At 30.4% G+C, this 12,161-nt stretch overlaps 1 protein-coding gene across 1 annotated transcript in view; it reads left to right on the top strand.

The window, feature by feature from the left end:
* The first annotated feature begins 1,366 nt into the window (after positions 1 to 1,366).
* Positions 1,367 to 12,161, top strand: part of LOC148300668 (uncharacterized) — a 93,777-nt gene continuing 82,982 nt past the window's right edge. The window contains exon 1 of the mRNA XM_088274449.1: positions 1,367 to 1,538. The gene's annotated coding sequence lies outside the window, so the exon portion shown is untranslated. The remainder of the gene's footprint in view (positions 1,539 to 12,161) is intronic.

Below are 12,161 nucleotides of genomic sequence, written 5' to 3'. Positions count from 1 at the left end.
TAATAATTGTGCACCATTCCCAATAATATGTCATAACGAAAAAATCTAAATCGAAACGTTAAATACAGGAATAAATTTTATAGTCTGACGATAAACGGGTAGTTTTAAAGAAAAACTGGCATCTGGTGAGTACCTTGAGAAGTAAATGGTGAACGTCACACAACTAATCACTCAAGTCAGCCAGTGACAGGTAGATATGATGGTGACGTGAATGTGAATTCCCTTCGTATGAAAAGATTATTTGTCTCTTCAACACATTATCATTATTTATAGATTTGGCGTTTAATTTGTAGAACTCCATTTTAATTTATGCATTAATTTTCAAATTAAATACAAATTTTTTGAGTCTACTATGTTGTATTTTATTAACAAAAACACATAAAAAATTAATATTGCGACAATTGTTTCGCCTAATTATGGCATTTTCAAACGAATTGTCACAATATTAATTTTTATGTGTTTTTGTTAGTAAAATACAAGTTAGTAGACTCAAAAAATCTGTTTGATTTAAAAATTAATTCATAAATATTATCATTACTCGTTTCAAATTATGAAGATTATAGAAATCAAATACATATTATATTTGACTACTTACCATATGAGGAAAAATATTTATAATATTAAAACATTATAATTTATTACAAATAAATTCCTTGACAGGTTATTTCTTCAGATTACGCAAGAGCATTACGTTATTTTATGATAAATTCGCGGAATGATGAAAAAGCACATTTGGCCATCGTATTGGGGGTCCCGGGTTGGATTCCCAGGGGAGGTCAAATAAGTATGTGTTTTTTCACTCTACTGGACTGGTACCTGAAGGGCAGGACTGATCACCTCACCTACTTATAATAAACAATCGAATAAACGTTTCGCCAATTTGATGCAGTGCCCTGTGCATCATTGGGTGCGGATAAAGGTCAATAGTAGTATATGTATGAATATATATATACACACGCATATAATATATACCCACATCATATAATATGTCTGTCTATATAACTCCAAGTCACAAAAACTAACACGTCATTTGATATTGTTGTATGTTAAAATGTGTAGAATATTTCTGTTTTATTTTTTATAACCACTTGTAAAAATAATGTACTCTTGACCTATGATAGTGTTATATTATATTAAAATAACTTGACAGTTCTCATTTCGTACAGTTTACCATAAGTAAAGTGTGCCTAGGAAGCATACGGGAGAGTTGTGACGCAATACTTGCGAAAATAAACCCTTTCGGTATGATTTCGCAGTTAGCGCTCTGCTAAGGCTGTGTTGGTCGAGCTTGTCCTGCGTGCGTCACACGCCTGCGCCCTGGACCTACCCACGGTTCATACGAAGTCCCGCTTCGCTCTTCGTACTCATACGCTATCCAACTTCAGCGAAGGGCGGTTGTCTACGCTGTTTGCGATAAATTTCCACATCCAGCTGCATTGGGGTCAGAGTTTTTGACATCCTATACCGGCCGTAAGGAGCTTAGCGCAGTTTAGAGGGAGTTTCCGGACACCGGTTATTTGCGCGGACGAGATACGCCGGTAAGTGAATGAAACTTTTTACTCGTTGAATTCGGCGCTGAAAAGTTTTCAGCATTGAAACTTTTGAAACGAAAAACGTTTTCTTATTTTGATTTTTATTTATTAAAATTTTATCATGTAAAAATACTGGTTAATCTATTATATTTATACTTATCCACAATATTCAAAGAATCTTTTTCCACAAATCTTGATTCATATCCACTTAGGAGATATTTATTTTATTTTTTATATAGTTACCCTTGTATACTTACTGAGTGATCACTTAAACTAGCCTAAGTGATCGTAAGTCATAAATATCCAGATTTCCATATTATTCTTCATCTTTGTTGATAATTTATCAAAAATGCATATCCATTTTACAAATAACTTTAAAAAATAAATAAATTAAGTTTCACTTAGTAAATATCATTATTACTAAGTAAAACGTAAATATAAAATGGATTCATATTATCACAAAGTGACCGTCGAATCAATTAATGATATTTCTTATTTTATTTATTTCATCGACTTCAAACGCATTTTTTTATCATTGTCTATCGATATAATAAATTATTTTCGTGGGTAGGTTCTATCACAGCAACTGCGTAGGTAAGTAAAGTATTGCCGTCGGTTACATAAAGAAGCATGGCGGAAACTTGTTGAGCATATGTACCTACTCAAAAATATATATCTTACGTATATTATCTCAGGAAATCTACCTATTTAAAATTTTGATTATTAGACAACATCTCATTAATAAATTTTAACGTTGAGATATTAAGTATTTATTTATTATTTGAAAAATAAACTCGAAATATAAAAAAAGATCGAAGAAAATAGTATTAATGTTTTATCTTTTATATCGAAATTTCTCGTACCCATCACTTGGCATTTTTATACTATTTCAATCCGTATTGTCTGTAAGCTAAAGTTACGGGAAAAAGGTTAAAAGTATTGTTTTTTTTAACCGAATAAAATAAATTTTTGTGCTGATATTTTTTGGTGGAACTGCATTTTAGATAATAAAATAACAACTTTATAGTTTTTTACTCCTTAATTTTATTTGATCAGACTGGTCAGCCTGATGAATATTTAATTTTTCGATAAAATTTATTTGGAAAAAACTATAAAGTTCTTTTTTTATTGAATAAAAGTTCATGTTTTTTCACTACATGGTCAAAATGTTATTTTCCGCATATAATCGATGCCCATATGAATTGGAATAAATATTTTAAATATTCCTATATCATCAATCAAATCTGTTATTTTTTTACTTGTCTTGTATGGGAAAGCGTTACTATAATACACTCAATAAATTTATAAGGGAGTGCTTTTCTGCGATAAAACCAACCAGCTTACAGATTTATTACGGCCTATCGACCTTTTATGCTTGAGAAAAAATAATCTAACTGATATATGATTTTTTGACATGCAAATTTATTTTAATGATATCTTTCTTTTCTGCACCATGAACCTTTGTATCTACTCTTGAAAGAAACACCTTTATTGAACAATTTTGCGTTTAGATCCACTTAGAAGTGATTTATATCAAGATTTTCAATTGATATCTCAACATGAACGAAGAAGAATATAGATTCTTATGCATTTTTAGGGCTTACAACCTGTTGTATGCTGGTTTTTAATTCGCGTGTAAAATTAACAATTCTACCTATGATTGACAACCACACTACTAAAATTTCGGAAGTTATATTCATTGTAATTTTTTAAGTATATTTAGTTAAAATATGTGTCGGGTTGTGGTCCCGTGGTTAGTGTCGCGGACTCTTGAGTCAGAGTTTCTCAATTCGAACCCACTCCACCACAATTTGATACCTATTCCTAGTAATGAGCCGCTTAGGCTCACAAAAATAGCGTGAAATTGAAATATTTATGTAAATAATAAAAACACAAATATTTATCTTTTTTTTTTAAATTAAATAAAATTGTTCAATTGAAAACCGATATTTTCATGATGTGATGGTAAAACGTAATAAAAATTTAATTGAATATAGATTCAATTTTATTATACGGGAGGAAAATAACTGCCATAATTTTTTTATACTTTAGCAAATGCAAAATTTAATCTGATATTTTTCTCTGTAATTTGAGACGCTTACACAAATTAGGAGCATGCTTTTAATTGAATTTTTAGTTAACATAACCGTTTGCAAACAGCCAAAGAAAGTATTTAAGCTTTTAAAAATTAATAAAAACAACATTTTACAACTGCAAAAAAACACATCTATCCATGGACATTTTTTAAAGGTCAAACACATCAATTAAAGCATTAGAATTCCTTACGCTACGGCCTTCGACAAATTCAATTTTGGCAGTCTGAAAAACGTATTTTTTATTATTATTTAAAGACCCTCTTAAAGCTAGAAAAAACTTGCAAAGCTCGGATAAAGACGTGAAATGACGATGTAACTATAAAAAAGAAGTTAAGCTTTACAAAACGTCAAATAACGATTTTCGACGGATTGAACAAGTTAATTCTGAAAACTGCTAAAGTTGTAATCGGGGGGGTCTCCTGAGTATTAAAAAGTTGTTTTTTGCTTTCTTAACATGCCGAGGATATCTTTCTTGTCGTAACATACATAGAACTTCAATTAAAAATGGATACATTTTACCACAAAGTGACTGCCGAATCAATTTATTAGAATAAATGTACTGTTTGCCTTACTTACATACTTTGGAACTCCAAGCTTCCCGGCTAGCTACGCAGGTAATATGGGTAGGTACTATTGCGTCCTAGAATGTTGTTTTTGGTTTCAGCAAGAGTAAACAACATTTCCCTTTGTTTTTGGCAATGTTTATTCTTCGGAATGAATTGTTTTGAAATAAACCGCCGTTCATATTAAAGTATTCTCGCATTCTCCACCCGATGGTGAAATTACGCAGTAAGAAATGGTAGATGGGTAGGTAATTCGAAAAGGTAGGTACCTCATATATTACATCATAACATTTGTAAAAGATAAAATAATTTCTTTAAAAAAATGGAAGGGGTACTGGAACCAACCAAGTTTTAAGGAGTAAGAATATGCCCTTAACACCCTTGTATTAAAATACACACGCGATGAAATGCGTTTCCTTAGACGAGTGTGTGGAAAAATCGTTGTACGGCTTAGTTCAAAATGAAGATTAGAAAGGATTTTAAGTCCAGCCTTAAGGATAATCGAAATCATAAAGAATATTATTTAAGGTGATATGGACATGTTTACGAGGAAATGACAAAGAAAGTATAATTGGCAAATGTGAACGGCAGAATGGGAGAGATATTAGTTAACTAATATCTGCTGGTGTCAAAAGCTTTCATAATCGGAGGGCATGTATGACTAGATGTATGATTGTGAAAATATAGGAGTGTTTGTCACAACAGATGAATGTGGTGTTTAAAAAGCAGTTTCAAATTATCTTTCGAATCATAATCATAATATTATCTTCTAAAAGGCGTTGAAATTTATTTATTTTTATTTAACTATTAAGGGATTATTACACCAAAGCGTATTCCGCACTATACCCTGAAAAAGCAAAAGTTTAACGCTGATCTGTCTTCCTACTAAACCTAATGAACACACTCCGTCAATATTACAACGAGCAATGTCAATTTGGGAATTCCTAGAATTAGTTTCCTTCGTGTTTATGCCATATATAGTTTTCTGAAAATAGTTTCGACGTGGATAAAAAGTATGAAGCGTGCACAAATATAATAGTTTATTTTATTTGATGACTAAATTTGATTTAATCGATGAACTTCTATTAAGGTGATTTCATATTTCTTTGTCCATTGGTCAACCCATTCAGCAGTATGCGTGGAAAATACACATACGTAGATAATATTTCAATACTTAGTTTTGCATATTCTTCTTCTTCTTCTTCCTCTTCTAGGATTGTGTCCTGTTGTTTTCGGAGCCCCCTCCTGGGAGGTGGAAGACCAGATGTCTTTCCATCGTTTAGGTGGTCTTCCTGGGGGTCTGTTACCTCTTATGCTGCTATCTACTGCTATTCTCACCAATCATGAATTATATTTTTTTATGAATATCATAATTCATATCATCATTATTCTACAAAAGAATCAATAAGCCTTATACATAAAATTGTCAGGTAAAATGAGTGAAAAAATAATAGTATAACAAATTTATGAGGAGAGTGTAGTTGGAAAAGGAGGAGAGTAAGACCGTGGGAAACTTAATATGATCAAGTATTTCAAATACTTGAAAAGGCTGGGTCACGAGTCGAAATAATCGGCGGGTATGTATGAGGAGATGCATGAATTTTGAAGAGGCGAACCATGTTTACAAATACAGAGTAGTATGGCGTTTTATACTCTGCCTATCCCTGTGGGGAAGCGGCGTTATGGTTAGTTAGTCAGTTGCATAAAATTTCTGCAAATGTTTATTAATCTCATTTATTTAAAATAAAAATTCAAATTCCTCCGCCATAGACGAACCATGAAAAAAATGTAAATTAAATATATTACTTTCCTTCATCCCAAATTGGTAGGTTTTCCCGGAAAACCGCTACTTTGCCGATAGTTTGGCATTTCATTTCCTATTTATAACGAAGTAACTGATTTCCTTTTAGCTTCACTCGGGGCGATATTGCCGCCATTTCCGAGTAGTCGTTTTCCGATAACTTTACACTTCCCATTGACATCTGTGCATGACGCTAACCAAATGCATGTTTCGAGGGTAAATAACTCAATTTCCCGGAGAAAAACTCGTTAAACATCGACTATTTGAATGGAAATCTAACCCTGTCTCAGCAAGATAAATTTTCTTTCAAACATATTGACATTTCTATCAAGCATATTCAATTATAAATTAAATAATTTTCTATCAAGCATTTCGAGAATATTAAAATCAACATCAAAGTCCTTAATTGAGTTAAACTGTTAAATTTAAACTGAGATAAGACTTTTCTTCGTTTTGTGTAACAAATACTTTTATTTCTGTTTTTAAGTTAAATAATAAAACAACAACTTTACAGCTTTGATATTCATATAATTGCCTTTTTATTACACAAAATGCAGTTCTTTTAAGATTTGTCAATACAAAACTTGAAACGAGACGGCACAGTATTTAATATTTTATATATATTATACAGTATTTTAATACATTTATGTATATATACACACATATTATATGGACAATATAACCTTATTAGGTAGGGAAAGGCCGAATAAAATAACTTTTCATCTATTTTATTGCTTACACATGTTTATTCTACAATAATTCGTAGAAAAGCATTTTGAAAATACATTTTATGTTTTCTACTATATTATATTGCAAATTAATATAATTCGCTAGATATCTGAGAATAATTTTCTGAGAATTTCTCAGAATAGAATATTAATCCAGAGCTTAGAATACTTGAATCATGGTTTAAATGACAATATTTCGTATATAATACTACCGCCTTAAATGCAGATGCTTCTCTGCTTTAATCGCTACGGATTACCAAATTAATTATATCGGATTTCGGTTTGCGGTATAACAGAAGAAAACGATATGACGGAAAATACATAAATCTATCCAGTTTTCCAATGAAATTTTAAATTTAAATAATTTACCAAACAATATTTTACATCGTATTCCAAAGTAAATTTATATTATTTAAGATAAATACCAATAAGTCTTTCGATAATGATACTATACGTATGATCTACATAAATTAGAAAGTTTTCAATTTTTTATATTAATTTACATATCTACCTACTATAGTTATATATATGTACGAGTATGTGTATCTTTTATAGAACCTATTGTATATCAATTTCAGATTGAAAATCTATTGGAAGCAATGTTTTCTTTGCTCTTAGCGTTTCCTCACAATGGGTTACTACAATTCGTATCTTGTTTCTCAAATACCTTTCCAATGGATGAATTTTATCCGTTCTTTTAAGTGAAGTACATATTGAAAATATCTGTAGAGATATTGATATCAAACACAAAGTCGTAATATTCTTTTTTCATGAATACTTAGAAACTGTAGGTGGATAAAGTATTATATTATATCTTTTAAAATGCAATTTTCTCTAGCATTATGGTTTTTACTTGTGTGAAAATTTCATGAAAAATATGAGAATGAAGCATTGTGATCTTCAATCGAAGTAATTATATTATAACAAGATAATTCAAATATCATAGAAATTTTCAAACATTTCATTCTTTTGTACATTATTGTTTGTATTCTTAAATATTAATTTATTGATTTAACGAAAATCTTTCAAACGCCACCTCATCCTGTCATTATTTCTCTAAATTCAGGTGATGACTACAGCGATTAGTATTTTTCACTTGTTTGATTTCTGTTAACTAGTTAAATAGTATGATTATTAGAGTCCAATTGTTTCATTATTTGATTTTTAATTAAGGACGGTGTTATAATATCATATAAAAGCAGTTAAAAAAATAAGGGATTCCAACGCTCAGGAACACCAAAATTTTAAATTGTTATGAGTACAATATAATTAATCTTAAATTAATTAAAATATAAGTGTAAAAAAATTAATGGAGATTCATTAGTGAAACCTTTTTGGTCATAATTATTCAAGTATTCAAACGTAGGAAATATTCAATTAATTGTATTCAAACGAGGAACATCTTTTAGGAAGACTTTAAAGTTGATGAGATTTTTAAAATGAATGACAATTTTATGAAAAATTCACGTTATAATCGCTTAAATTAAACATCGAGTAAAATTCAGCGCTTTCAGGAAATTTAAATCAAAATTTAAACGTTCCTCGCTGATATAAAAAATGGAAAGAATGAAAGGCTGAGGTAATAATTATTAATGACATTAAGAAAGGTGTATTGAGATAGTTTGGACACGTGGAACGAATGAGTGAGAAAATGACAGTAATACCTATTTATGAGGTGATGTAGTTGAGAAAAGGCACTCAAAAAAATCCAGGAAAGCTAGGCTTGATCAAATATTTCAAATACTTGAAATTGTCGGAATAATCAGTAGATATGTGTGAGGGTAAATATGAATTCGGAAGACGCGAAGATTGTTTGTAAAGGCAGAGTGGTGTGGCATTCTATTCTCTCTGCGTACCCCTGGGGGAAGCGGCATATTCATTAGTTCGTTAGTTATAATATGCTTCATACATATAATACTGTAATTATATCAGAATTGATTTCTTCGAATCCTGATTATTTTGAGTGTGAAAGCTGTTGGTGATGAAGAAATTCATCTGAAGCCGTCTTGTATGTTCCTTGAATAATATGATCTGTGACCACTACGATAAATGTTAATATCACACCCAGTCTAATGATATCGGTAACTACGAAACCCGGTCACTAGTCAAAGAAAATAAATGTGGAAAATAACTATATACTTGGTTGTTATTTTTTTAAGTAAAATTTAATGTTGGTGAAATTTGTTCAAATTTAGCATTTCACCCCCTGAATATTTTTTTTATACTTGAGTTATAAATATAGTAGTTTTGGACGTCTGGTCTTTTTCTAAAATTACACACTCTCAATAATAGGTTTTCAAACCAGTTTCAAATTTCTAATTACTGACAGCATTTAATGTTATTAATTATTTCTTAGAAGCAGGTAAAAAGTGGCAGCTAGGTTTTCTTAAATAACGGCTTGTAATAATTACCCTTTGGTTTATTGAAAGTACGTTATAAGGAAAATAGAAGTGGTAGATATAGTACATACTAAAAATAAGTGTATTTTATAATATGCAGGCGTGATCGAAAATTATTGTAATTTGTTCTTAGAAAGCTGTTTACACACGTCATAAAGTTCATTTTATCTTTAAACACTGATAAAGAGTGGAAAAGTTTGATTTAACTTTAAATTTACTTCTTCGTCCGCCTTCGTAGTATAATGATTAAAGCGTTTAACTACCGTACTGGGGGCCCTAGGTTCAATTCTCAGATGGCTCAAAATATATATTCGTGATTTTTCACCATAATACTAATTTGATAATATTCCCAAGGGGTTCCTGAAGTGCAGGGTTAATCACTTTGAATTCGTGTAATTAACGATCAGGATAACACTGCGTCAATACGACGCAGGGCCCTATGCAACATTTGGTGCGAATAAGGGTCAGAAGAAAGAAAAAGGTCAATTTTTATTACACTGATATATATGAGAGGGTAATATATGAACACGTTCACGTAAATTATATTTTATTTCAACAAAACTTCAAATATCTGGGAATTAAATATTTCAGTAAACTCCCTAAAGAAATTAAAAAAAATAGAAGCGAAAAAAATTGTTGCCCATTACATATCAATCTTGGAAAAAATAGAAAAAAGAATATTATACCATTGATTTTATAAAATATTAAACCTTGAGTGTAAGTCCATCTCCAAGCACAAGAGCAAGTCTCTTTTTTGGAGAGGCACAGCGAATCTAAAACATTAAGTTTGACATATCGCTCACTCCTTTCAAGAACGTCATTAATCAAAAATCGTCAATTTTCAGTTGTGCATGTTTTCGGAATGCCCAGAAAATGTACAATATCCCAGCAAAAGAGTCATATTTTTAACTTAATATTTACCCGCTACAGGGCAGAAAATGTTGTTTTTGAATTTTGAAGAAAATGTATTGTTTATTTTTTTTAAAAAAATATATTGAGTATTTTTCAAATGGAGAAAAAACCTTCAGGTTTTACCTAAAAAGATCTGTTGCACAGTAAAAAGTTCAATGAGAGGCTTGATATTTATTTTTAATACATTGTGAAATATTTTAAAACATTAAAAACGTTCTCCTGAAAATCAAGTTTTTTGATTTATGACGTTCTTGAAAGGAGTGAGCGATATGTATAAATGTTTAAAATGATATATTTTAGAAAAAATAAGTAAAAACATATCTATGTATATAAAATTCTGAAAATATCTCAGTTACGATGATAAGTCTGAAACACTATATGTAACATTTCTTTTACTAATTTGAGTAAGGGGTTGTACACGAATAGTTAAATTTGTTTACGGCTAGTCGAAACGAATAGTTGAAAAAAGTTACATATGTAGCCTACGTAATGTAATTAGTGAAAACGTAAAGAATTCAAACACCATTTGTGCAATGCGCAAAATGACCTTTCAAATTAAATATTGATTTATACATTTATACAATGCTCAAAATAACTCTTCAAAAAAATTGATGTATCCATTTATATCATTTTTAAAATAACCCTTCCAATTAAGGATTGATGTATCCATTTATACCATTTTTAAAATAACCCTTCCAATTAAGGATTGATGTATCCATTTATACCATTTTTAAAATAACTCTTCCAATTAAGGATTGATGTATCCATTTGTACCATTTTTAAAATAATCCTTCCAATTAAAGATTGATGTATCCATTTATACACTACTCAAAATAACCCTTCAAATTAAGTATTGGTGTATGCAGTGATGCTTTGATTTTCACAAAAACAAACTTGTTTTATCTTAGAACCCATTAAAAACAGTTTATGCTAAAATATGTAACCGATCAAGTTCTCGTTCGTGTATAAAATTCATGGCCGACCATCTTTTACTCGGAGAAAAATCGTGTTTGATAAGGTGGAAATAATCTATTTAGACGTCAGAATATAAAAATATATTTTATGTTACGTATCTCGCAAAGTAACTTGCGCTGAAATATACAACAGAATGCAATTAATGAGAGTAAGATAGCCAAGATGTACAGGGTCATCGGAAAATAATGCCAACATTTAAAATGTCTGTTTAAAAAAAAACTATTAAATTCAATTCAATGGTTTTGATCTTAAAATGAATTGAATGAATTTAAGTAGTGTATTATAAAAATAATTACATGTAAGTTATGGTAAAGGTTTTAGGCATGATTTGATATAATTATATGTTAGAAATGGATTTTGTATGTGAATTTTAATAACATATGTAGGGGAGAGTGTCCATGAGTGGGACAGAGGATGAATGGGACAATCGTCCTCCAGCCCAAAATATTGTTACAAAAAAAAATTAAAAATTACAGAACATTAACGCTACGATATTAGACAGATTAATCCTCAAACCTCAGTTCTCGACTGACAGTGAAGCGAGTAAGACGTGTTACAATTTTTTTGCGTCAAAAAGTAAATTATATATTGCAATTTGATTTTGTTTGTACATATAGGTTATGATAAGTGCTGCAATTGATAAATACAATTATTTAAGTTGGTTCTCTCAGGATATTATAAAGTATGTTTCATCAAATTTACTTTAGTATAAATGTATCGATTTATCTATTTTTCTAAAAATCACGCATTTCCTTGAATGGGACGCGCGCAGTGATCATGAATGGGACGGTCCCACTCAAGGGAAAATTGCCCCATTCATGGCGAATACTTTTAATTTATATTAAAAATCGTTTGTACTCGTTTGTATTACACGCATTGTAAACATTATATTGTTTTTAGGTTATACTGCCAAAAACACGGCATCGTTCACCAACCATCAATCACCAACGTTCTAATTGAAGCTGCTGTAGAAGAGGTTTTAAATAAAAGCAAAATATTAGGTCGGTTGCAAAGACATATGCAATAGGAAAATCTTCTCTTTATAGACATGTCAAACAAGTAAAGGCTGATAGGAAATAAAAGAGCCTATCAGCGGAAGCTAAACTGGCAGTGCATAACGGAGTCCTGGTTCTAACTCTAATGTATGGAAGTGAA

Source organism: Brachycentrus maculatus, unplaced genomic scaffold (genome assembly GCF_059751285.1).
Source record: "Brachycentrus maculatus isolate JH-2025_06_01 unplaced genomic scaffold, ASM5975128v1 h1tg000674l, whole genome shotgun sequence".
In the NCBI taxonomy this organism is placed as follows: domain Eukaryota; kingdom Metazoa; phylum Arthropoda; class Insecta; order Trichoptera; family Brachycentridae; genus Brachycentrus; species Brachycentrus maculatus.
This window is presented reverse-complemented; position numbering and strand designations above follow the sequence as displayed.